This window comes from Convolutriloba macropyga, chromosome 13 (genome assembly GCF_964194025.1).
Source record: "Convolutriloba macropyga chromosome 13, txConMacr16.3, whole genome shotgun sequence".
Classification (NCBI taxonomy): domain Eukaryota; kingdom Metazoa; phylum Xenacoelomorpha; order Acoela; family Convolutidae; genus Convolutriloba; species Convolutriloba macropyga.
In genome coordinates this window covers 14,088,938-14,112,590 of record NC_134480.1, presented here as the reverse complement: position 1 = coordinate 14,112,590, position 23,653 = coordinate 14,088,938, and the positions used below count along the sequence as shown (strand labels likewise).

The following is a 23,653-nucleotide window of genomic DNA, read 5'->3' as shown; positions in this document are numbered from 1 at the left end:
ACAATACCCAAACCGGTATTTCAAATTGGTAAATTTAACATTACGCCCATACAAATCACTAATCTGACCCGAAAACCCATGAGCACCGTTATGCAAAGTGTGAAACGAAAAAGAATGCAGTTATCTCCAGCAATGGAGAGTGAAAAAACGCCTGACAATCCCAACTTGGTGAATGACATTGTGAAAAACCTTGTTCCTGCGCTAGTGCTGGCTTTGAAGGAGTCACTAAGTAGTAGTATTAGTAGTCAAAGACTTCAATTTACCAAACTGATGGAATTTTAACAATAACAAATTAAGATATGTACATAAAGCCGAGTAGAAAAAAGCTGTACAAAAGAAGGGATACTAAGATACATATACAGGACATCGACACTTTATTGACCACGTACAGGTTTGCTTGAATTCAAATTTGCAGTCTCGCAGATCACTAAAGAATTTTTGCGAACGACTTTTGTAATCTAATGGAGGGTAGAGTAAATCGAAATCACCCACATCATTAAAATCATTTACAACAGTTTGAATGCGGTTAAAGTACGACATGGCGGTCAGCTTCTTGGCGCATGCATTGACAACGAGATGAACTGTTTGACTGCTGCGGAGACATCTGTTAGATCGTGCACGACTGAAATGCTGACTGAAGGGAATACAACTTTTGCCTTGAACAATGCTGATGAAGAGCTTCAAATCACGATCAATAAATTGATAGGCAATAGGGAGGCTCTGAGAGAGACAAAATAGAATTATACTCACTATAACCAAAACACCAGCATAGTCCCTTCCAATAGAATTTCTCCAAGAGTCGCAAATGGGTAGCGTCAAAATGCCAGGCTGGAGAAGCGTAGAGAAGCGAAGACATCACGCACGCGGAGAACAGGTTGAATTTTACTTTAGAAGGTAGGCAATAGGGCACAGAGTGTCGGAGATAAATAAAATTCTGTCGCGCTTTAAGGAGTTTACCACGTATAAGAGCTTCCCATTTGAGTGTTTTTGATACCTGTAATCCAAGATCGCATATTGAATCAACTCTCTGGAGCTGGTAATCGTCAATAAAAAGACTGCCAGTTGTCTTCTCTGAGAGATGTAAAAAGACGCATTTGTTTAAATTGAACATCATGCTATTGTCTCTGCACCACTGTGAGAGACGCTCAAGATCTTCTTGCAAATTAAAAAAGATATTTTCAGAGGAGCATATCAACTTCAAATCGTCGGCGTAACAAAAACAAGTTGAAAAAGAAGGCAAAGCCAGCATGTCATCTATATAGATTAAAAAGAGGAGAGGGCCAAGAACACTCCCTTGGGGAACACCGCTTGAGATAGACTCGCAGTCAGACAGACACCCATCGATCTGAACTCTTTGAGTTCTGTCAGTGAGATAAGTTTCCATCAACTTTTAAAAATTTTTGTCTAGTCCAAAGTATGCCAATTTGCAAAGTAATATGTTATGATTCACAGTATCGACCGCCTTAGAGAAGTCAAGGTAAACTATTATTTGCTCGGAATTACTATCAAAATTCTCATAGATATCGTGGAGGCATACTAGAAGTTGTGTGATAGTTGAATGCCCACTACGAAACCCGTGCTGCCGAGCGCTCAGCTGTGAGCGAAGAACGCAATATAAGTAATCAAAAATGATTTTTTCCAATACAAGAGAAAGTCGTGGCAGGATAGAGATCGGTCTATAGTTTTCTACATCGTTTTGGAGCCTTTTTTAAAAATCGGAGTAACGCACTTCCAAAAGTTCGGCCAATCATTGGTATTAATAATATATGAGAAGAGAGCATACATACCCGGCCAGAGTACTGGGACAGCTGTTCCAAACAAACGATGGTATACCATCACAAGCCACATTTGTGCTAGAAGGCACAATCTCGAGGAGCTTAGTTATTTGGTTCACTGAAAAGGTAACTTCTGACAGAACTGCCACAGGATTTGCCATTTGCGGTAACATGCCAGCTGAACAAATTGACTCGATGAAAACTGATTGAAAATAATTGTTTAACAGATTTGCTTTCTCTGTATTAGTAGATGCATGGGAATCTCGCCAAAACATTTCCTTGGGTAAGGTGCTCCGTTCATTCAATCTCCTGAGAATTTTGGAGGCCTCGTTTGATAATGTTGAAGGAAACAGTTACTAATAATGTTAAAACTGATTTAGAAATTAATGCAACTGATAAAAGTACTAAGTTTCGGAATGCCGAAACAGGAACTTAATAAATTAACTAATATGCATAATAATGTACGTTCCTTAAACTGAACCTGGACAATTTGGAAGCACATACTATGTCTTGAGTCTCCCCTTCTGTTTTATGTCTAAGCAAAACTTGGTTAACAGAAAATGATGATCCGAAATGTTACTTAGTTCATGGCTATAATCAATTAATAGTTCAAACCCGTATCTCTAAGGGCGGTGGTGTAATGCTTCAAATGAAAAATGATTACATGAAAGAAATAAGTACTAATTTGGAAGAAGCACTAATGGCTGATGTAATTAAGGGTGATAAAATGTTTAGAGCACTAGTTATTTATAATCCAACAAGGAATAACAAAACCGAATTCATTGAGAAAATTGATATATTAATAGAAAGCTTTTCATCAACTAAGGTTCCATTCATAATTTGGTGATTTCAAAATCGATATTTCAAAGAAAATCAACTAGCAAAAAATTACAAAAACAGAATAGTTTCAAAAGGATTTGATTTATTTGAACCCGCCCCAACCAAAGTTACCAGATCATCCATAACTTGTATAGATCATATAAAACACCAAAATATTACATCACCCGAAAGCCTTGTACTTGAACATCAAAGTTTCTCGGGTCATTATCCAGTCTTAATTAAACGGCCAAAAGGTTGCGATGTTCGTCCAACATTCATATACCGTAATACATCTTTCCCAAAAAATGTAAAAGATATGTCGATACAAATCGGAATTGAAAAATCATTTGGATGCCTATAAGACAACAATACTGAATGCGGTTAATGCTGATGCAGCTTTTAATCAATTTAAAAAATTTTTCCTTCAGATAACAGATGAATTCGCTCCTTTCAGAACGCTCAAAAATGAATCAAACAAGAAACCAAAATGGGTGTCCAAAGAGATTAAAAATCTAAGAACGTAAAAAAAACAAGGCTCATCGTAAATGGAAAAGCACAAGAAACATCAGTCATTTATATAACTTCAAGAGATTACGTGCCAAGTTTGAAAATTCAGTCAAAGTTGCCAAATAAGATTTTTACGCAAATCGTTTCGAACCTTGCATAGGACACTCAAGACTAACAAAAACATTACTTAATGATCTTTCCGGTAAAAATCAAGTGAGTAAGAATATACCATTTCTCAAATCAAGTACTGGTTCAAACGTGACAAATGATGAGATTGCTAACTCTTTTAATGACTATTTTGCAGATATTGTTAAGAAGATTGCCTCGAAAACACCAGATGCACCATTGAAATCAATCAAGTGTAATAATAAATCCATGTTCTTATATAAAACCATCGATGAGGAAATCTTAAGCACAATGAGTGCACTTGACAATAAATTATCATCTGGTCTAGATAATTTGAGTAATATCTTGATAAAGATCAGTTCGGATATTAACGCTCCATTACTTTGTGATCTAATTAACATGTCATTTAGGGAAGCTGTGTTTCCAAAGATTCTCGCTGAAGCTAAAGTTATTCCACTTCATAAAAAGGGTGATAAAACTGACGAAAAAAAATGTCCACCTATATCTTTGTTAAGTGTCTGCAGCAAAATTTTTGAGCGAGTAATGTACAAGAGAGTATACCATTTCTTTGAAAAGAAATTACTATTCTCATGCAAACAATTTGGCTATCGTCTTAAGCATAGTACAATTGATGCCCTCGCAAAATTTATTTTAAAAAATTAGAAATTGTGAAGAATTGCCAGTTTTAAATTTTTTCCTTGACCTCAATAAGGCATTCGAAACAATAAATCATCAAATTTTGCTCTGGAAATTAGAAAGATATGGTATTCGTGGCAATTCTTTAAAGTGGTTTCAATCATACCTGATTGAAATAAACAGTCATTTATCGAATTGGAGAAAAGTGAATTGTGGAGTTCCACTGGGATCAATACTTGGACCTTCGTTGTTCATAATATATATTAATGACTAACCTGAGTGTTTCAAACATACTGATATAATTCTTTTCGCCGATGACCCAAATATTTCCGCAATAGGTTGTAATAGGAATCAAATTGAATCAGATCTGCAAGAGATAAGTTGTTGGCTTGTAGCAAACAAGTTATCTCAACTTAAATAACTGTACAAATGAATATAAACACAAGTGCTTCCCTTCCATCATTTACTATGAATAATTGTCCAGTTGCTCCTAAACAATTATATAAGTATCTCGGTTTAAGATTAGATTCCAAATTATCTTTGGTTGCTCATATTAATTATGTGAAAAAAACTAGGAGAACAGTGTGTGAAGTTTAGACATTATGTACAGCGGAATTTACTTTTAAGATATTATAAAAGTAACATAAATCCAATAGTTCAATATGGTTTACTATTTTACGGTTGCTCGAATTCGTCAAATTTGAAAAAAAATTATCTACTTCAGAAAAAAAATTAAAATTTATTTATTTTCGTAGGCGCTCTGATCATTCTGAAGATATATTTGTCAAGCATAAGATTCTAACAGTGTATGAACTACATATTTATCAGCTGCTCAAGTTTGTTCTCCATTCTATTCATGGCCTACATTCAGAAAATTTAAATAAAGTTTTGTTTTAATAAGAAAAAATACTGTTGAAAACCTAAATTCAAAAGAGTTGAGTAATTTATATCATAAATTGAAAGATTTCTATATTCTCAATAATGACAAATTGCTCAAACAAATTTTTCCCTGTATGTACTCAAAAAATCCATACCCCTTTCCTGCATGCTACAGGAGTACACAAAAGTCTAAAAATAACCTAACAAGTCTACACTACCCAAACCGGGACTTGAAAATGGTAAATTTAACATTACACGCCCATACAAATTCCTAATCCGACCCGAAAAACCATGAGCACCGTTATGCAAAGTGTGAAACGAAAAAGAACGCAGTTATCTCCAGCAATAGAGAGTGAAAAAACGCCTGACAAAAAACTTGTATAGATCATATAATACACCAAAATATTACATCACCCGAAAGCCTTGTACTTGAACATCAAAGTTTCTCGGGTCATTATCCAGTCTTAACTAAACGACCAAAAGGTTGCGATGTTCGTCCAACATTCATATACCGTAATACGTCTTTCCCAAAAAATGTAAAAGATATGTCGATACAAATCGGAATTGAAAAATCATTTGGATGCCTATAAGACAACAATACTGAATGCGGTTAATGCTGATGCAGCTTTTAATCAATTTCAAAAATTTTTCCTTCAGATAACAGATGAATTCGCTGCTTTCAGAACGCTCAAAATGAATCAAACAAGAAACCAAAATGGGTGTCCAAAGAGATTAAAAATCTAAGAACGCATAAAAACAAGGCCCATCGTAAATGAAAAAGCACAAGAAACATCAATCATTTAAAGGAGATTACCTGCCAAGTTTGAAAATTCAGTCATAGTTGCCAAATAGAATTTTTACGCAAATCGTTTTGAATCTTGCATAGGACACTCAAGACTAACAAACATTACTTAATGATCTTTCCGGTAAAATCAAGTGAGTAAGAATATACCATTTCTCAAATCAAGTACTGGTTTAAACGTGACAAATGATGAGATTGCTAGCTCTTTTAATGACTATTTTGCAGACATTGGTAAGAAGATTGCCTCGAAAACACCAGATGCACCATTGAAATCAATCAAGTGTAATAATAAATCCATGTTCTTATATAAAACCATCGATGAGGAAATCTTACGCACAATGAGTGAACTTGACAATAAATCATCATCTGGTCTAAATAATTTGAGTAATATCTTGATAAAGATCAGTTCGGATATTACCAACGCTCCATTTCTCTGTGATCTAAATAACATGTCATCTAGGGAAGGTGTGTTTCCAAAGATTCTCGCTGAAGCTAAAGTTATTCCACTTCATAAAGAGGGTGAAAAAACTGACGAAAAAAACTATCGACCTATATCTTTGTTAAGTGTCTGCAGCAAAATTTTTGAGCGAGTTATGTACAACAGAGTGTACTATTTCTTTGAAAAAAAATTACTACTCTCATGCAAACAATTTGGCTATCGTCTTAAGCATAGTACAATTGATGCCCTCGTAAAATTTATTTTAAAAAATTAGAAATTGTAAAGATTTGCCAGTTTTAAATTTCTTCCTTGACCTCAAATAGGCATTCGATACAATAAATCACCAAATTTTGCTCTGGAAATTAGAAAGATATGGTATTCGTGGCAATTCTTTAAAGTGTTTCAATCATACCTGATTGAAATAAAACGGTCATTTATCGCATTGGAGAAAAGTGAACTGTGGAGTTCCACTGGGGCTTTGTTGTTCTTAATATATATTAATGACTTACCTGAGTGTTTCAAACATACTGATATAATTCTTTTCGCCGATGACCAAATATTTCCGCAATAGGTTCTAATAGGAATCAAATTGAATCAGATCTGCAAGAGATGAGTTGTTGGCTTGTAGCAAACAAGTTCTCTTAACTTAGAAAAACTGTACAAATGAATATAAACACAAGTGCTTCCATTCCATCATATACTATGAATTAATGTCCAGTTGCTCTTAAACAAATATGTGATTATCTTGGTTTAAGAATAGATTCCAAAATATCTTTGGTTGCTCATATTGACTATGTGAAAAAGACTAGGAAAACAGTGTGTGATTATCTCGAAGCTTAGACATTATGTACAGCGGGATTTACTTTTAAGATATTATAAAAGTAACAGAAATCCAATAGTTTAATATGGTGTACTATTTTACGGTTGCTCAAATTCGTCAAATTTGAAAAAAAAAATATCTACTTCAGAAAAAATATTAAAATTTATTTATTTTCGTAGGCGCTCTGATCATTCTGAAGATATATTTGTCAAGCATAAGATTCTAACAGTGTATGAATTACATATTTATGAGCTGCTCAAGTTTGTTCTTCATTCTATTCATGGCCTACATTAAGAAAATTTCTTAAATAAAGTTTTGTTTTAATAAGAAAAAATACTGTTGAAAACCTAAATTCAAAAGAGTTGAGTAATTTATATCATAAATTGAAAGATTTCTATATTCTCAATAATGACAAATTGCTCAAACAAATTTTTCCCTGTATGTACTCAAAAAATCCATACCCCTTTCCTGCATGCTACAGGAGTACACAAAAGTCTAAAAATAACCTAACAAGTCTACACTACCCAAACCGGGACTTGAAAATGGTAAATTTAACATTACACGCCCATACAAATTCCTAATCCGACCCGAAAAACCATGAGCACCGTTATCCAGAGTGTGAAACGAAAAAGAACGCAGTTATCTCCAGCAATGGAGAGTGAAAAACGCCTGACAAAAAACTTGTATAGATCATATAATACACCAAAATATTACATCACCCGAAAGCCTTGTACTTGAACATCAAAGTTTCTCGGGTCATTATCCAGTCTTAACTAAACGACCAAAAGGTTGCGATGTTCGTCCAACCTTCATATACCGTAATACGTCTTTCCCAAAAAATGTAAAAGATATGTCGATACAAATCGGAATTGAAAAATCATTTGGATGCCTATAAGACAACAATACTGAATGCGGTTAATCCTGATGCAGCTTTTAATCAATTTCAAAAATTTTTCCTTCAGATAACAGATGAATTCGCTGCTTTCAGAACGCTCAAAATGAATCAAACAAGAAACCAAAATGGGTGTCCAAAGAGATTAAAAATCTAAGAACGCATAAAAACAAGGCCCATCGTAAATGAAAAAGCACAAGAAACATCAATCATTTAAAGGAGATTACCTGCCAAGTTTGAAAATTCAGTCATAGTTGCCAAATAGGATTTTTACGCAAATCGTTTTGAATCTTGCATAGGACACTCAAGACTAACATAAACATTACTTAATGATCTTTCCGGTAAAATCAAGTGAGTAAGAATATACCATTTCTCAAATCAAGTACTGGTTAAAACGTGACAAATGATGAGATTGCTAACTCTTTTAATGACTATTTTGCAGACATTGGTAAGAAGATTGCCTCGAAAACACCAGATGCACCATTGAAATCAATCAAGTGTAATAATAAATCCATGTTCTTATATAAAACCATCGATGAGGAAATCTTACGCACAATGAGTGAACTTGACAATAAATCATCATCTGGTCTAAATAATTTGAGTAATATCTTGATAAAGATCAGTTCGGATATTACCGCCGCTCCATTTCTCTGTGATCTAAATAACATGTCATCTAGGGAAGGTGTGTTTCCAAAGATTCTCGCTGAAGCTAAAGTTATTCCACTTCATAAAGAGGGTGAAAAAACTGACGAAAAAAACTATCGACCTATATCTTTGTTAAGTGTCTGCAGCAAAATTTTTGAGCGAGTTATGTACAACAGAGTGTACTATTTCTTTGAAAAAAAAATTACTACTCTCATGCAAACAATTTGGCTATCGTCTTAAGCATAGTACAATTGATGCCCTCGTAAAATTTATTTTAAAAAATTAGAAATTGTAAAGATTTGCCAGTTTTAAATTTCTTCCTTGACCTCAAAAAGGCATTCGATACAATAAATCATCAAATTTTGCTCTGGAAATTAGAAAGATATGGTATTCGTGGCAATTCTTTAAAGTGTTTCAATCATACCTGATTGAAATAAACGGTCATTTATCGCATTGGAGAAAAGTGAACTGTGGAGTTCCACTGGGGCTTTGTTGTTCATAATATATATTAATGACTTACCTGAGTGTTTCAAACATACTGATATAATTCTTTTCGCCGATGACCAAATATTTCCGCAATAGGTTCTAATAGGAATCAAATTGAATCAGATCTGCAAGAGATGAGTTGTTGGCTTGTAGCAAACAAGTTCTCTTAACTTAGAAAAACTGTACAAATGAATATAAACACAAGTGCTTCCATTCCATCATATACTATGAATTAATGTCCAGTTGCTCCTAAACAATTATATAAGTATCTCGGTTTAAGATTAGATTCCAAATTATCTTTGGTTGCTCATATTAATTATGTGAAAAAAACTAGGAGAACAGTGTGTGAAGTTTAGACATTATGTACAGCGGAATTTACTTTTAAGATATTATAAAAGTAACATAAATCCAATAGTTCAATATGGTTTACTATTTTACGGTTGCTCAAATTCGTCAAATTTGAAAAAAAAATTATCTACTTCAGAAAAAATATTAAAATTTATTTATTTTCGTAGGCGCTCTGATCATTCTGAAGATATATTTGTCAAGCATAAGATTCTAACAGTGTATGAATTACATATTTATGAGCTGCTCAAGTTTTTTCTTCATTCTATTCATGGCCTACATTAAGAAAATTTCTTAAATAAAGTTTTGTTTTATTAAGAAAAAATACTGCTGAAAACCTAAATTCAAAAGAGTTGAGTAATTTATCATAAACTGCAAGATTTCTATATTTTCAATAATGACGAATTGTTCAAAAACATTTTTCCCTATAGGTACCCAAAAAATCCATACCCCTTGCCTGCATGCTACAGGAGTACCCAAAATTAGTTCGCTTTCTCGTGAAAAAGAATGACCCCTCTAGGACCAATATTTCAGATATGGCCATTTTTTGAAAAATTTTGCAATTCTGGTGCAAATTGAAAAATTGTGAACTTGTTAAAAAAATTCTTGGAACCTCAATTTAGGCTCGTCTACAACCATAAGCAGTTATTAGTCGTCCATTGTTAAGCACTTGGTTAATGTTCCATTGAAAGACCAGAAGTCATGAAAAAATTTCAAAAATTTTTTTTTAACTTTTCATTGTTTTGTTTTTCTTTTACTATTCAGCAACTATTGCACAGGTAAGTTCACCTACGAAGGGCAGGATTATGAGGAAATATAGTCCCGTTGCCCCTCCCCTCCGAGTCTCTTTATAAATTATATTTAATTGATTTATATTTAATACTCGTGAGAAATAAATTCCTTCTTTCTTTTCTTTCATCATTTACAGAAATTTAGAAATCTTCCGAGCAATGAGAACGGATGTAGTAGTAAAAGTAAAAGACATAATTCCAAGTGAGTAGAGTGACCGTTACATGACAAAAGAAATAGAGTTAAGATTGACATAAACTTAGTAGCATTTAAGGTATAGCGAACCGGAATTGGTGATGCTAAAATCACAGGTGTTTGACAGATTCTTGGTATAGACACTTTAAGGCGCTCTAAGATATAGAGCCCTTTGAAGCGTAAAATTGCGCACTCTAAGGCGAAATAGCTCATTTGCAGTTCTAGTGCACCTCATAGAGAAGTTACGTGCCGAGCTAATTTTGTTCGCTTTCGGTACCGCAACGAGACCCTGAGGCGACAATCTAGATTTCAAGTCACATCGGTCCACATTAATGCACCAAGGGTTCAAATTCCTTAGTAAAAAGCAGATCGTTTCTAGCAAACCAAAATGTATATCAAACCAGGAAAGAAGCCAAAAGCTACGAGTTTTGATAAGAGCAAAAGATGAAAGACAGAATCAGAAGCTTTTCGCACATCGATATAAACGAAAAAGGCGTGACACGTCTGAAGCCAGTGCGCAAACAAACAATATCGAGGCAAGTAATCAATTGCCTGACGGTGTTCTGGGCTTCCATGAATCCATGAAAGCCCGGAACATGTTCTTTTCTGGTGTTTTCTGGCATAGGGAGGAACGAAATCCAAAATGATGCGGATAAGTGACAGTTGGCATAGGATGCTAATTAGGGATCTATTCTGTTTTGGGCCCCCAGCTTAGTTCGCTTATATTTTTTACACCCCCCGGCGCACGTGCTATTTTTTTTACATAGTAACGTGCTATATAACAACATATAATTTGTAACTGGGGGGCGTAAAAAACACGGGGGGGGGAACAGAATAGATCCCTAATTAGTATAAAAATTTTCTATTTAGGATCGCGGCCAAGCTATGTGCAAAGTCATGTTTGATCAGCTAAGATATACTTGAATAGGTCAGACAACCGGGGCAAGAGCTGAGGATGAACTGCGAAAAACAATTGAAGGTACATGATCCAATTTCATCGAGTTCTTCTCATCATACCTACCCAGCATCACTGTACTTGTATTACTTTCGTGACATAATTAACCTTTTGCCTAAATACGGATCCAAAGCACCAATTAATTCCAATTGGAACACTTCCTTCCAAGCTCCCCTCTTGTTAATTCTGGTACATAGTGGAAGGAATATGGTTTCCGAAACCCAAATTCCGCAATACACGGAAACAATTTATTGATAAACATCAGTCAAAATTCAAGTGACAAAAAATTGGCTGGTGATAGACTTTCAGGTCACAATAAATTGAATGATGATCGGAGAAAAGCACTGAGTGAAACCTAAGTTTTATACTACTCGCGGGAAGCAGAAGAACAATGTTTTTGTTTGTTTTGTTCTTTATAAAAAGAAACTGCCAAAAACAAAATCTTTCCCGGTGAAATCCCCGTAGGTTAAAATCTCCTAGAACGTAAGTTAACCATTGGGAGCTGGTATCATGGCATTTTGATACCCCTATTAAAACACACCAACACCGAAATGATTGACATTCGTTTCGTGAACTGGTCAGACTTCAACTGATCCATCATGGATCCTAGAACACGATGACTCTCATAGACTACACCCTAAAAAATTATTAGAACAAAATGTATCAGTTTTGGTGTCAGATGACCTTTCGTTACATTGGTTGTCACTCATACAAACAACTCTCTTTGACCTTCCGGAAACTGGTAGTACAATTCAAGGCTTTGCTGAATATCAAATAACTTTGCTTCAACAAAAGTCCAAAATTTCAAGTAACCAATTAGTCTCAAATTGGAAGTTTTTCGATGATATCTCCTTAACCACAAATGCTAGTGAAATAAAATATTACAGGAAGATGAACGTTAGGTAGGCCTACTATCTGATTAAAAAAAGTAACGATGCAAAATCTGCTTTGTTGGGGCTACCTTTTAAATTTTGTACCCAATCTTAATACAGGGGCGAAAAGTTCAATGTTGAATAACACTGTAAGTAAAGATTCAAATTTGAGCAAACTTGGCAGTGCACAACACTGTCATACAAGTAATCAAACGAAAAAAAATAACAGAATCGGTGGAATTGTCTTCGAGAAAAAACAACAATTTTTACCTCACATTTGAATACTCTGAGCTAATTTAATGAACAATGTTTGTTTCTCAATTGGCCTCAATAACACCAATTTCAAACTATGCTAGGCTTCGTTAAAACCAGTAAGAGCAACTGACTATGTGCTTTGCAAAAAATTTCTCCTACTTTGGAACTTTGTTCCTCAGCAAGAAAGTTTTGAGAATAGCAAAGTTAATTCTTTTTTCAACAAGTTAAAGTAAATTAAAACTGTGCAATCACTAATATGATCTACAGAAACAAGACACGATAACAAGTAATTCGCTGCTCAGCAACTGCTTCAGTTTAATAAGACAAAAAAAACGAGTTTCAACTGATTTTTGGTAGTTTTTCAAGCTCGCTTTATACTGCCGTACTTGTCAAAATTGCATCTCTGATTGGTTGTAGATCATTATGTCGTAAGATTCTCTGGATACAGTGAGGTTGGGGTTCGGGATACCTTCTCTGAATTGGCATGAAGATTGCAAAATTCATCGAATCTGGTTTACCAATTTGGGTATGCCTTGCTCCATTTGAGCTAAATTCGTATGATTGTGAACATTTGAATACGTGGCAACAAAAGCGTAGTTCGAGTTTGAGTTTCAGTTTAACTTCATATATGACGATTGTGCACTAATAATAGTTGCTAAATATAAATGTTGAACAAGTGAACAAATCCGAATGACTTCAGTAGAAAATAGCAATAAATTTTGCTCTTCATGCTTTTTAGCTTCAACGCTTGAAAAGGCCTTGAAGCGCATTTCAATTTTTTTATTGAGTTAGTAAGCTCAGCCGTCAAATTGTCGGCCCTGTTTTCCATCGCGAAAACATCTTTTCGAATTGGTACTGGTGCAAGCTTCACTACTGGTCTCTTGTACACTCCGTCGTTTATTTGAACTACCGCTAATCGAATCACACCGTCAGACCCATCCATGGTCTCCGTAAATCGACCCCGATTGTAATGTCCACGCTTATTGCTGTCTTCGATCAACCAAACTAGATTATCTTCTTTAAGGTTTTCATTAACCGTAGATGCCCATTTTTGTCAATTATTCAGAGTTGGCAGATGTTCTTTACGAACGCTGTCACATCCGAGATTCGCATAGGCTTGAGTTTGTCGAAAGAGCTTTCGATGATGCACAAATATTTCTGCGCATGGTGGGTAGGGCAAGCAAACGTCCTTGTTGCCAAGCAGGAAGTGATTGGGCGTCAAAGCTTCCAAGTCATTAATATCTGAACTGACTAGAGACAGAGGGCTTGCGTTCAATGTCTGCTCAACAATACACATGGTTGTTGAAAGAGCGTCCTCTGTGACTGATCTGTTCCCCATCACTGCATACATTGCTTTATTGCAAATTCTCACCAACTGATCCCATACTCCTCTAAACTGGGGTGCTGCTGGTGGGTTGAACTTCATCTGATTCCTCGCAGAATTAGATGTTCTTCGATCACTTCTCTATTCCATGCAGGAACGTACTCAGCAAACTTTCTTTCAGCTCCAATAAATTTTGTCTCGTTGTCGCTAATGATCTTGTTCGGTTTGCCTCTTCGAGCAGTAAAGCTCATTATTGCATTGAGACAACTATCTGTGTTCAACTTGGGTACCACTTCTATATGCAACGGTCTCATGGTTAGACAAGTAAGGAGATAACAACGTTGTTTTTGTTTCTGCGCCCAATCTTCACAATGAGAGGGCCAAAGTGATCAACTACAACATTTGTAAAGGCTTTTGAAGCATCTAACCGCCCTCAGGGTAGATCGGCCAATACTGGTGTTATCGTTTGTGCTCTACTTTTTCTGCAGTTACAACAATTGTTCTTGATTGATCTTAAAGCGTTTTGTATGCCTAGGATCCACAACTTCCGTTGAACAGTGTTTCTAACGGGCTCAGTGCCTTCTTGTTGATTGTCCTTGTGCTTATTTTGCAAGAATAATTCAACCGCAGGATGTTTCCAATGTAGCAACATTGGATGCTTTGCATTGAAGTCCAATTGACATTTGCCTATTCCGCCTCCGGCGCGAAGAAAGTCCTTCTTCATCTAAAAATGGTGAAATTTGTAGGAATCGGCCGCCATTTGAGATTTCGTTTTCAGAATTCAGAGATTTTGTCTCTTCGCCAAACTGTTCTCGCAGTAGTAACTTGAAGATTGTTGCCTTAGCCTTTTTTCTTTCTTTAATGCTGGCTACGAGTGTTATTGGCTTGTGTTTGTTCAATGCTTGCTGTACGTATGCCATTGTGATCACTAGTCTGTTGAAGTTACTGAATCGTTCCCACTGAATAACAGCTTTCTTCTCTTCAGCCTGTATCATGAAGACTGATGAGTGTATATTCTCTACATCTGATGCAAAGATTAGGTTCACCTGCTCTGGCCACTCCCTTTCTGGTCGTTTCAATCAGGCCGGCCCAGTGAGCCACTCACTTCTCTTGAGCTTTTCAATGCTGATCATTCTGATGCCAATGTCCGCTGGGTTGTTGATACCGCTCACATGTTTCCACAATGAAACATCAGTTGTATGTAGTATCTCAGCCAATCGATTGGTCACAAACACTTGTTGTTTACGATGGGAGCTTTGTATCCCTTGCAATACCGTAGTTGAGTCTGAACAAAAACTGCAACTATTTATCTTCATTTCATGTTCCTTGACTATCTGTTCCTTCAACCTCACTGCCATGACTGCCGCTTGTAATTCAAGTCGGGGTATTAATAGATGCCTCATTGGTGCCACTCTGCATTTTCTAAAAAAAACGCTAAGTCAGCTGAGTGTTTTTTTGGTTGTGAGCGTAGATAGGCTACTGAACACATCGTGTTTTCAGATGCGTCAGCAAACACATGAAGTTCGGTTCTGTCCTTATCGTCTGTTGAAGTACTTTCTATCGATGCTTGGTTCAGCCACTATTGGAAGTTGTTGTTCCATCTCAGGTATTCTTCTTCTTCGCCAGTCTCCACTTAGCTGTCCCAATGTTGTCCATTCATAGTCCAGATACCTTTCAGAAAACGTCTCATGTAAACACTGAACGGAGCAAACAATCTGATGGGGTCGAAAACTGAAGATACAAGATCTAGAATCTACCTCTGAGTTTTAGGTGTTTCAACTTCCTTGTTCATACCTCTGCACACTTGAAGACTGTCATCAGTAACGATCCATTGCAGTCGTAGCACAGAGGATCCCTCCGTATTGGATTCCACATCGACTTGTTTCGTGTTGCTGACTGACTTCAAGTCTTCTGAGATTGCTCCGGTAACTGCATCGTTGTTGCTTATCCACTTCTTCAGTTCAAATCCATGTTGTGAGAGAAGATGTTGTAGTTGATTGAAAACCTCACTGGCTTCTTCAGGGTTTCCTACCGATTTGATGAAATCGTCCATGTGGAAGTTGTTTTGTATTGCTTTGATTCAATTGGATACTCCTTTTCATTGTCCAGTCCCACTCGCTTGAGAGAATAGTTTGCAAAAGTTGTAGAACTCTTAGCTCCAAATACGTGACGCTGATATGCGTACATCTGAACGGGTTCATTAGTCCTTGGGGGCATATAAAACTCAAGCAACTTCTATCCTGTTCGGGAACTTGCACTTGTAGAAACATCGATTCGATGTCAGCTGTTAGGGCTATTGGTCTTTGACAAAATCTGAAAATTGTTCCACTCTAACTCATGTAGCAAATCAACCCCTGCTGGTAGCTTGTCATTTAGGCTTACTTCTTGATGCAGCCTTGCAAATACGTCTCTCTCTGTCAGGCTTTTTCGGGTTTAGCACTAGATGGTGTGGCAAACACCATTCCTTCCCGAAAGTGCCTTTCATTTCAGACCCGTTCAATATCTTTACGAATTTGTTTTCTACATTTGTGTCTACTGATTGTTGACACAAACTCTTCGGGTGTGGGTCCTTTAGGAATCTTCGCTCCAGTGGGTAAAGCTGATCAAAGGCTGAGATGTAGTTGTCCGGTAGTTTTGGCTCTGGTTCAGTCCACAGCATTCCCACTTCGTAACGCTCGCCTGTGATTTTTCTCGTACTTATTAGCATCGTTTGTGCCTGCAGTCCCTTCTTTGACTGACTGACGACATTGATTTTGGAAGCACAGGTTTCTATGTCCCACCATATTTGGATATTCTCCGCCACTTTTGCATCCTTTGTGAATGCGAAATGACAAACATTTTGTCTTCTTTTGACCGTCAGGGGTCCACTGACTGCCCATGCTAGCTCCATTAGAACGGCGAAAAGTTTACTTCGTGTTCCTATCTTGTAGTCCAATGGGCGTTGTAGCACATGCATCTTGACCAAGGATAATGCCAACTTCCATCAAGTTGATGTTTTTGGGTAGAACACTCAGGTGATTGATGCTTTGTTTCAGCTTGCTGTAGTTGTAGTTTTTGTTTCCCAAGGATTTCGCAGGGTGTGCAAAAGCTTCGATTGAATGCACTTTTGAATGTAGTCCCTTTATTTTTAGAGGAACCATTTCTGTCTTCAGGTCCTTTGTTCCGTGTTAACAGCTATGTTGAGCGTCACATCGGTGCCTTGGGCTCGTAACTTCTCTTGCACACTTTGATTTAGGATTTAATTCGTTGATCCACTATCGAGAAAAGCATATGTGTTCAGCCTGTTGTCACCGCTTTGTATTGAGACAGGAACTATCTGAAGAAAGCTTGTAACTTCGTTGGTCTGGTTGATTGTTGCCGCGCTTACGTTGACTGCGTGATTGCCCCCGTCCATTTGGTTTTCTCAGTGTAGCAATCGGTTGTGCTTCTTGATGCGTCCGTTGATACCGCACGCATGGCTTTACAATCTTTGATTGCATATCCTTTGCTTAGACATCCGTAACATAAGCATTGCTTCCTCACTGCTGCGTACCGATCAAACACACTCATGTTCTTGAATAGTGGACAATTCCAAATTTTTGAGTGCCATCAGCTATTGGGCACTGATCAATTTGCATTTGCTTCGTTTCTTTCACGTTCGAACTAGCACTGAATTTCAATTTTTTCGAGAACCGTTTGTCTCTATCTGTGCTTCTTTAGTCTTCTTCTCTTCGCTCTCCCTTGAAAGCTGATAACCCCTCGTGCACGAATGCTCTCTTAGATAGCCATTTTTCAAAAATAATCTGATCAGGTCAATCTTTATCTTTATCATCAACATAGAACCACCACTCCTCTTTGAGAATTTGAGGTAGTTTATCTACTGCTATATACAGTGTCGAGCTTGATTGCAGATCACCAATCCGCTTTTGCTCTTTGAGCACATTCACAAAGTTCGAAACAATAACTGAGAAACTGATTAGACCCGTTGAGTTATGACGTTTCACTTGACTTGCTTTGCGAAGACTCTCCAGTTGTGCATCAATGATCACATGAGGCCTTCCAAATTTCCTCTCTAGAATGCTCCATACAGCACCATAGAAATGTCTTGATTAGCCCATTCCATAGATTGCTGACCTTGCCTTGCCAGTCAGTAAAATCTTTAGATGGCTCATCTTCTCTGAGTCTGGTATCGGTCGATGATCCACTGTAGCAATGAACATACTAGACCACTCCGGCCATTCGAGAGGTTTTCCGTCGAAGTTGTTCAACTTCAGCTTTGGTAGGTTACTGCTACCTGAATAACCAGTGTTGTATCATAGACCAGCTCTGGGGGAAACGTCTCAGTCTCCATCACTTGAGGAACGGTCTCGTCAACTGCGATATCGTGAAAAGTGGCTGTGCCTGTTCACTTCAGGTGCTGCTTCGAAGCGAGCTGTTGATCGATCTGGTGTTAGAAGGTTGTCGATTCTGCTGGCCCACTCTGAGACCTCTCTCTTTTTTGGGGTACATTTTAAGGGTAATTTGTCTCGAGCACTAGTTGATTGGGAAAGCATATCATCATTCTCTAACGCTGTTCTCTTCACTTTGCACTCTAGTTCACGCTCTTCCTCTAATAGATTATGCTTGGTTTCCAGTTCCTTCATTTGCCTTTCCAGTTCTAGCCTCCTCCGCTCGAACCGTGCTTGTTCCAGTTGCATCTTGGTTTCAAATTCGATGATCGAATTTCTTCATCCTCTCCTCACGTCTTTGCTTTGCTGAAGATGTTTCTGAAACATTCTCTGTCTCTTGGCCGCATGCTGTTGTTCCATTTTGCAATTTGTGAGCAACTGGTTTGTCCGTTGGGTATTTTTTGTTGCTCTTGTTGTCGTTCGCTGCTTGATTTGTGTTGCTTTGCTCTGCGTTTATTGCCTCTTGCGTCCCTTTGTTTATATATTCAAGCCAATGATAGTCCAAACTTGCTTTGCACTTCATTGCTTCTTTCAGATGTTCTTTAACGAAATTAATTTGATAGGGCACAAGCTTGTTTCGACACTTCAGTTGCTCGGGCGTTTCTTCCTCTAGAAGGCAAACATTCTGTTGGTAGAGGACCTTTAGTTTGTTGCGTCGATCTTAATCTTCAATTATTTTGTAGCCAATCCACGTTTTAGTGCTAACCTCTTCCACTAAGTCTTGGAACTTCTTGTCGTACCTTTGATCTGTTGATTGTAGCCCCTTTCTGCTTGTTGTGCTTGAATTGCTTAGTTGCTGTTTGCTTTTGCTTTGATTATTCCTTTCAAGCGAGGTTAGCTCTTCAATGACTTTTGTGAATTGCACTTGCACCTTTCGCTCCGGCTCACTGGCTTTGTGCTGTTGATTTGTTCGATTCTGTTTGGGGGCTGCCTTCTCTAACGCTGTTCTCTTCACTTTGCGCTCTAGTTCACGCTCTTCCTCTAATAGATTATGCTTGGTTTCCAGTTCCTTCATTTGCCTTTCCAGTTCTAGCCTCCTCCGCTCGAACCGTGCTTGTTCCAGTTGCATCTTGGTTTCAAATTCGATGATCGAATTTCTTCATCCTCTCCTCACGTCTTTGCTTTGCTGAAGATGTTTCTGAAACATTCTCTGTCTCTTGGCCGCATGCTGTTGTTCCATTTTGCAATTTGTGAGCAACTGGGTTGTCCGTTGGGTATTTGTTGTTGCTCTTGTTGTCGTTCGCTGCTTGATTTGTGTTGCTTTGCTCTGCGTTTATTGCCTCTTGCGTCCCTTTGTTTATATATTCAAGCCAATGATAGTCCAAACTTGCTTTGCACTTCATTGCTTCTTTCAGATGTTCTTTAACGAAATTAATTTGATAGGGCACAAGCTTGTTTCGACACTTCAGTTGCTCGGGCGTTTCTTCCTCTAGAAGGCAAACATTCTGTTGGTAGAGGACCTTTAGTTTGTTGCGTCGATCTTAATCTTCAATTATTTTGTAGCCAATCCACGTTTTAGTGTTAACCTCTTCCACTAAGTCTTGGAACTTCTTGTCGTACCTTTGATCTGTTGATTGTAGCTCCTTTCTGCTTGTTGTGCTTGAATTGCTTAGTTGCTGTTTGCTTTTGCTTTGATTATTCCTTTCAAGCGAGGTTAGCTCTTCAATGACTTTTGTGAATTGCACTTGCACCTTTCGCTCCGGCTCACTGGCTTTGTGCTGTTGATTTGTTCGATTCTGTTTGGGGGCTGCCTTCTCTAACGCTGTTCTCTTCACTTTGCGCTCTAGTTCACGCTCTTCCTCTAATAGATTATGCTTGGTTTCCAGTTCCTTCATTTGCCTTTCCAGTTCTAGCCTCCTCCGCTCGAACCGTGCTTGTTCCAGTTGCATCTTGGTTTCAAATTCGATGATCGAATTTCTTCATCCTCTCCTCACGTCTTTGCTTTGCTGAAGATGTTTCTGAAACATTCTCTGTCTCTTGGCCGCATGCTGTTGTTCCATTTTGCAATTTGTGAGCAACTGGGTTGTCCGTTGGGTATTTGTTGTTGCTCTTGTTGTCGTTCGCTGCTTGATTTGTGTTGCTTTGCTCTGCGTTTATTGCCTCTTGCGTCCCTTTGTTTATATATTCAAGCCAATGATAGTCCAAACTTGCTTTGCACTTCATTGCTTCTTTCAGATGTTCTTTATCGAAATTAATTTGATAGGGCACAAGCTTGTTTTGACACTTCAGTTGCTCGGGCATTTCTTCCTCTAGAAGGCAAACAGTCTGTTGGTAGAGGACCTTTAGTTTGTTGCGTCGATCTTAATCTTCAATTATTTTGTAGCCAATCCACGTTTTAGTGTTAACCTCTTCCACTAAGTCTTGGAACTTCTTGTCGTACCTTTGATCTGTTGATTGTAGCTCCTGTCTGCTTGTTGTGCTTGAATTGCTTAGTTGCTGTTTGCTTTTGCTTTGATTATTCCTTTTAAGCGAGGTTAGCTCTTCAATGACTTTTGTGAATTGCACTTGCACCTTTTGCTCCGGCTCACTGGCTTTGTGCTGTTGATTTGTTCGATTCTGTTTGGGGGCTGCCTTCTCTAACGCTGTTCTCTTCACTTTGCGCTCTAGTTCACGCTCTTCCTCTAATAGATTATGCTTGGTTTCCAGTTCCTTCATTTGCCTTTCCAGTTCTAGCCTCCTCCGCTCGAACCGTGCTTGTTCCAGTTGCATCTTGGTTTCAAATTCGATGATCGAATTTCTTCATCCTCTCCTCACGTCTTTGCTTTGCTGAAGATGTTTCTGAAACATTCTCTGTCTCTTGGCCGCATGCTGTTGTTCCATTTTGCAATTTGTGAGCAACTGGGTTGTCCATTGGGTATTTGTTGTTGCTCTTGTTGTCGTTCGCTGCTTGATTTGTGTTGCTTTGCTCTGCGTTTATTGCCTCTTGCGTCCCTTTGTTTATATATTCAAGCCAATGATAGTCCAAACTTGCTTTGCACTTCATTGCTTCTTTCAGATGTTCTTTATCGAAATTAATTTGATAGGGCACAAGCTTGTTTTGACACTTCAGTTGCTCGGGCATTTCTTCCTCTAGAAGGCAAACAGTCTGTTGGTAGAGGACCTTTAGTTTGTTGCGTCGATCTTAATCTTCAATTATTTTGTAGCCAATCCACGTTTTAGTGTTAACCTCTTCCACTAAGTCTTGGAACTTCTTGTCGTACCTTTGATCTGTTGATTGTAGCTCCTGTCTGCTTGTTGTGCTTGAATTGCTTAGTTGCTGTTTGCTTTTGCTTTGATTATTCCTTTTAAGCGAGGTTAGCTCTTCAATGACTTTTGTGAATTGCACTTGCACCTTTTGCTCCGGCTCACTGGCTTTGTGCTGTTGATTTGTTCGATTCTGTTTGGGGGCTGCCTTCGGCATTCTTTTCATCAGATTGGACCAAATGTAACGGCTGCTCTCGCATCAAAGCCAAGGAAATCTTTACACCGCCCAGTTCGTTCCAGCGGTTTCAAATCTCTCCAGATATTGTGATTTTGCAGTTAATGTTTGTGAACTGTATTATCCGCTATACTGTTGAATGCCATTGCAACACTTAATACTCAATAATTTCAAGTAACTACTTGTTCAGTTTTGCTGAATAACAAATAACTTAGCTTCAACTTAACAAAAGTCCAAAATTTCAAATAACCAATTAGTCTCAGATTGGAAGGTTTTCAATAATATCTCCTCAACCACAAATGCAATGCTAGTGAGATAAATGTCAGATTATGATAAAAGTTAGTTAGGCCTACTATCTGATGCAAAAATAAGCAACGCTGGGTAAACTGCTTTCGTGGGGCTACATTTTATATTTTATACCCAATCCTAATACAGGGGCCAAAAGTTCAATATTGAATAACACTGTAAGTAATGATTCAAGTTTGAGCAAACTTGGCAGTGCACAACACTGTCCTACAAATAATCAAATGAAAAAAAAATAAACAGAATCGGTGGAACTGTCTTCGAGAAAAAACAACAATTTTTAACTCAGATTTGAAGACTCTGAGCGAATTTAATGAACAATTTCTGTTTCTCAATTGGCCTCAATAACACCAATTTCAAACTATTCTAGGCTTCGTTAAAAAAAAACCAGTAAGAGCAACTGACTATGTGCTTTGCACAAAATTTATCCTACTTTGGAACTTTGTTCATCAGCAAGAAAATTTTGAGAATAGCAAGGTTAATTCATTTTTCAACAAGTTAAAGTAAATTAAAACTGTGCAGTCACTAATATGTTCTACAGAAACAAGACACGATAACAAGTAATTCGCTGCTCAGCAAGTGCTTCAGTTTAATAAGCCAAAATAAACGAGTTTCAACTAATTTTTGATAGTTTTTCAAGCTCGATTTATTCTGCCGTACTTGTCAAAATTGCATCTCTGATTGGTTGTAGATCTTTATGTCGTAAGATTCTCTGAATACAGTGAGGATGGGGTTCAGGATATTTTATACGTTGCCTCGCATTCTCTGAATTGGTATGAAGATATCAAAATTCATCGAATCTGGTTTACCAATTTGGTTATCTCTTGCTCGATTTGAGCTAAGCTCATGTGATTGTGAACATTTGAATACGTGGCAATAAAAGCGTAGTTCGAGTTTGAGTTTCAGTTTAACTTCATATATGACGAGTGTGCACTAATAATAGTTGCTAAAAATAAATGTTGAACAAAGTGAACAAATCCGTATGGCTTCAGTAGAAAATAGTATTAAATTTGGCTCTTCATGCTTTTCTAGCTTGAACGCTTGAAGCGCTATTCAATTTGATTATTGAGTTAGTAAGCCACAAAATCTTAGTAAAAACTTGACATTGGGCGTAATAGTTCGTGGATGCCATGATTGCAGGAATGAGTATCGGCCTCTCCTAATCCGAACTCAAAATGAGATTAGTAAGGATCTAATTCAGAAGTCGGCCTACGAACTGGAAAACTTCAATTTGAATGGAAAATCCACCTGTGTTATTCCAGATTTAATAAATGATGATTTCAAGAAACACTGCGAATGCTTAGTCAAGCAAAGCAAGCTAACAAACGACGACAAAAGAATCTACGAGCCAAACGATATGCATTAAAAAATTGAAGTTACAATTTCTGGTAGACAACAAATGTTTGCCGTCAAACAAAATCAATTTCGGGAAAAAAACCAGAAATTGATGAAAACAGATCAATGACCGATTGACTACACTCACTCTCCGTTCTCAGTTACAATAGCTGAGGTTTACTAGAACCAAACAGACGCACAAAATTCTCAAACTGCATGTCTTCCAAAAATTACTATATTTTTTGCATATCTAAAACTTGGTTTACTCCTGACATTCAGAACGAACCCACCTTTTTTCCAAAGTACCAGATCTACAGAAGCAACCACAAACGCGAACCAAGTCAAAAATTAAAGCATGGAGTTGTCATGAGAGCTATTCACTTACGAGTGCATCATACAGTAATAACCACGAAGTATAACAATACCGGACATTGTGTTGTGCTGCCAATCCGAGATACTAACTCTATTTCACTCTGCTGCACATACAATGCCCACTTGTCTAGTTTCCACCAAGGAGAATCAAGTCAATTTCTGTCTTTATTGCAAGAAATCGAAAGCCTCAAACTCTGCTATTCTTTTACTAATCCTGTCATTACCGCTGACATCTGT

At 37.5% G+C, this 23,653-nt stretch overlaps 1 protein-coding gene across 1 annotated transcript in view; it reads left to right on the top strand.

Annotated features, from left to right (window-relative positions):
* The window catches only part of LOC142351866 (guanine nucleotide-binding protein subunit beta-1-like), a 63,051-nt gene that overhangs the window by 723 nt on the left and 38,675 nt on the right, over window positions 1-23,653 (top strand). The window lies entirely within an intron of this gene.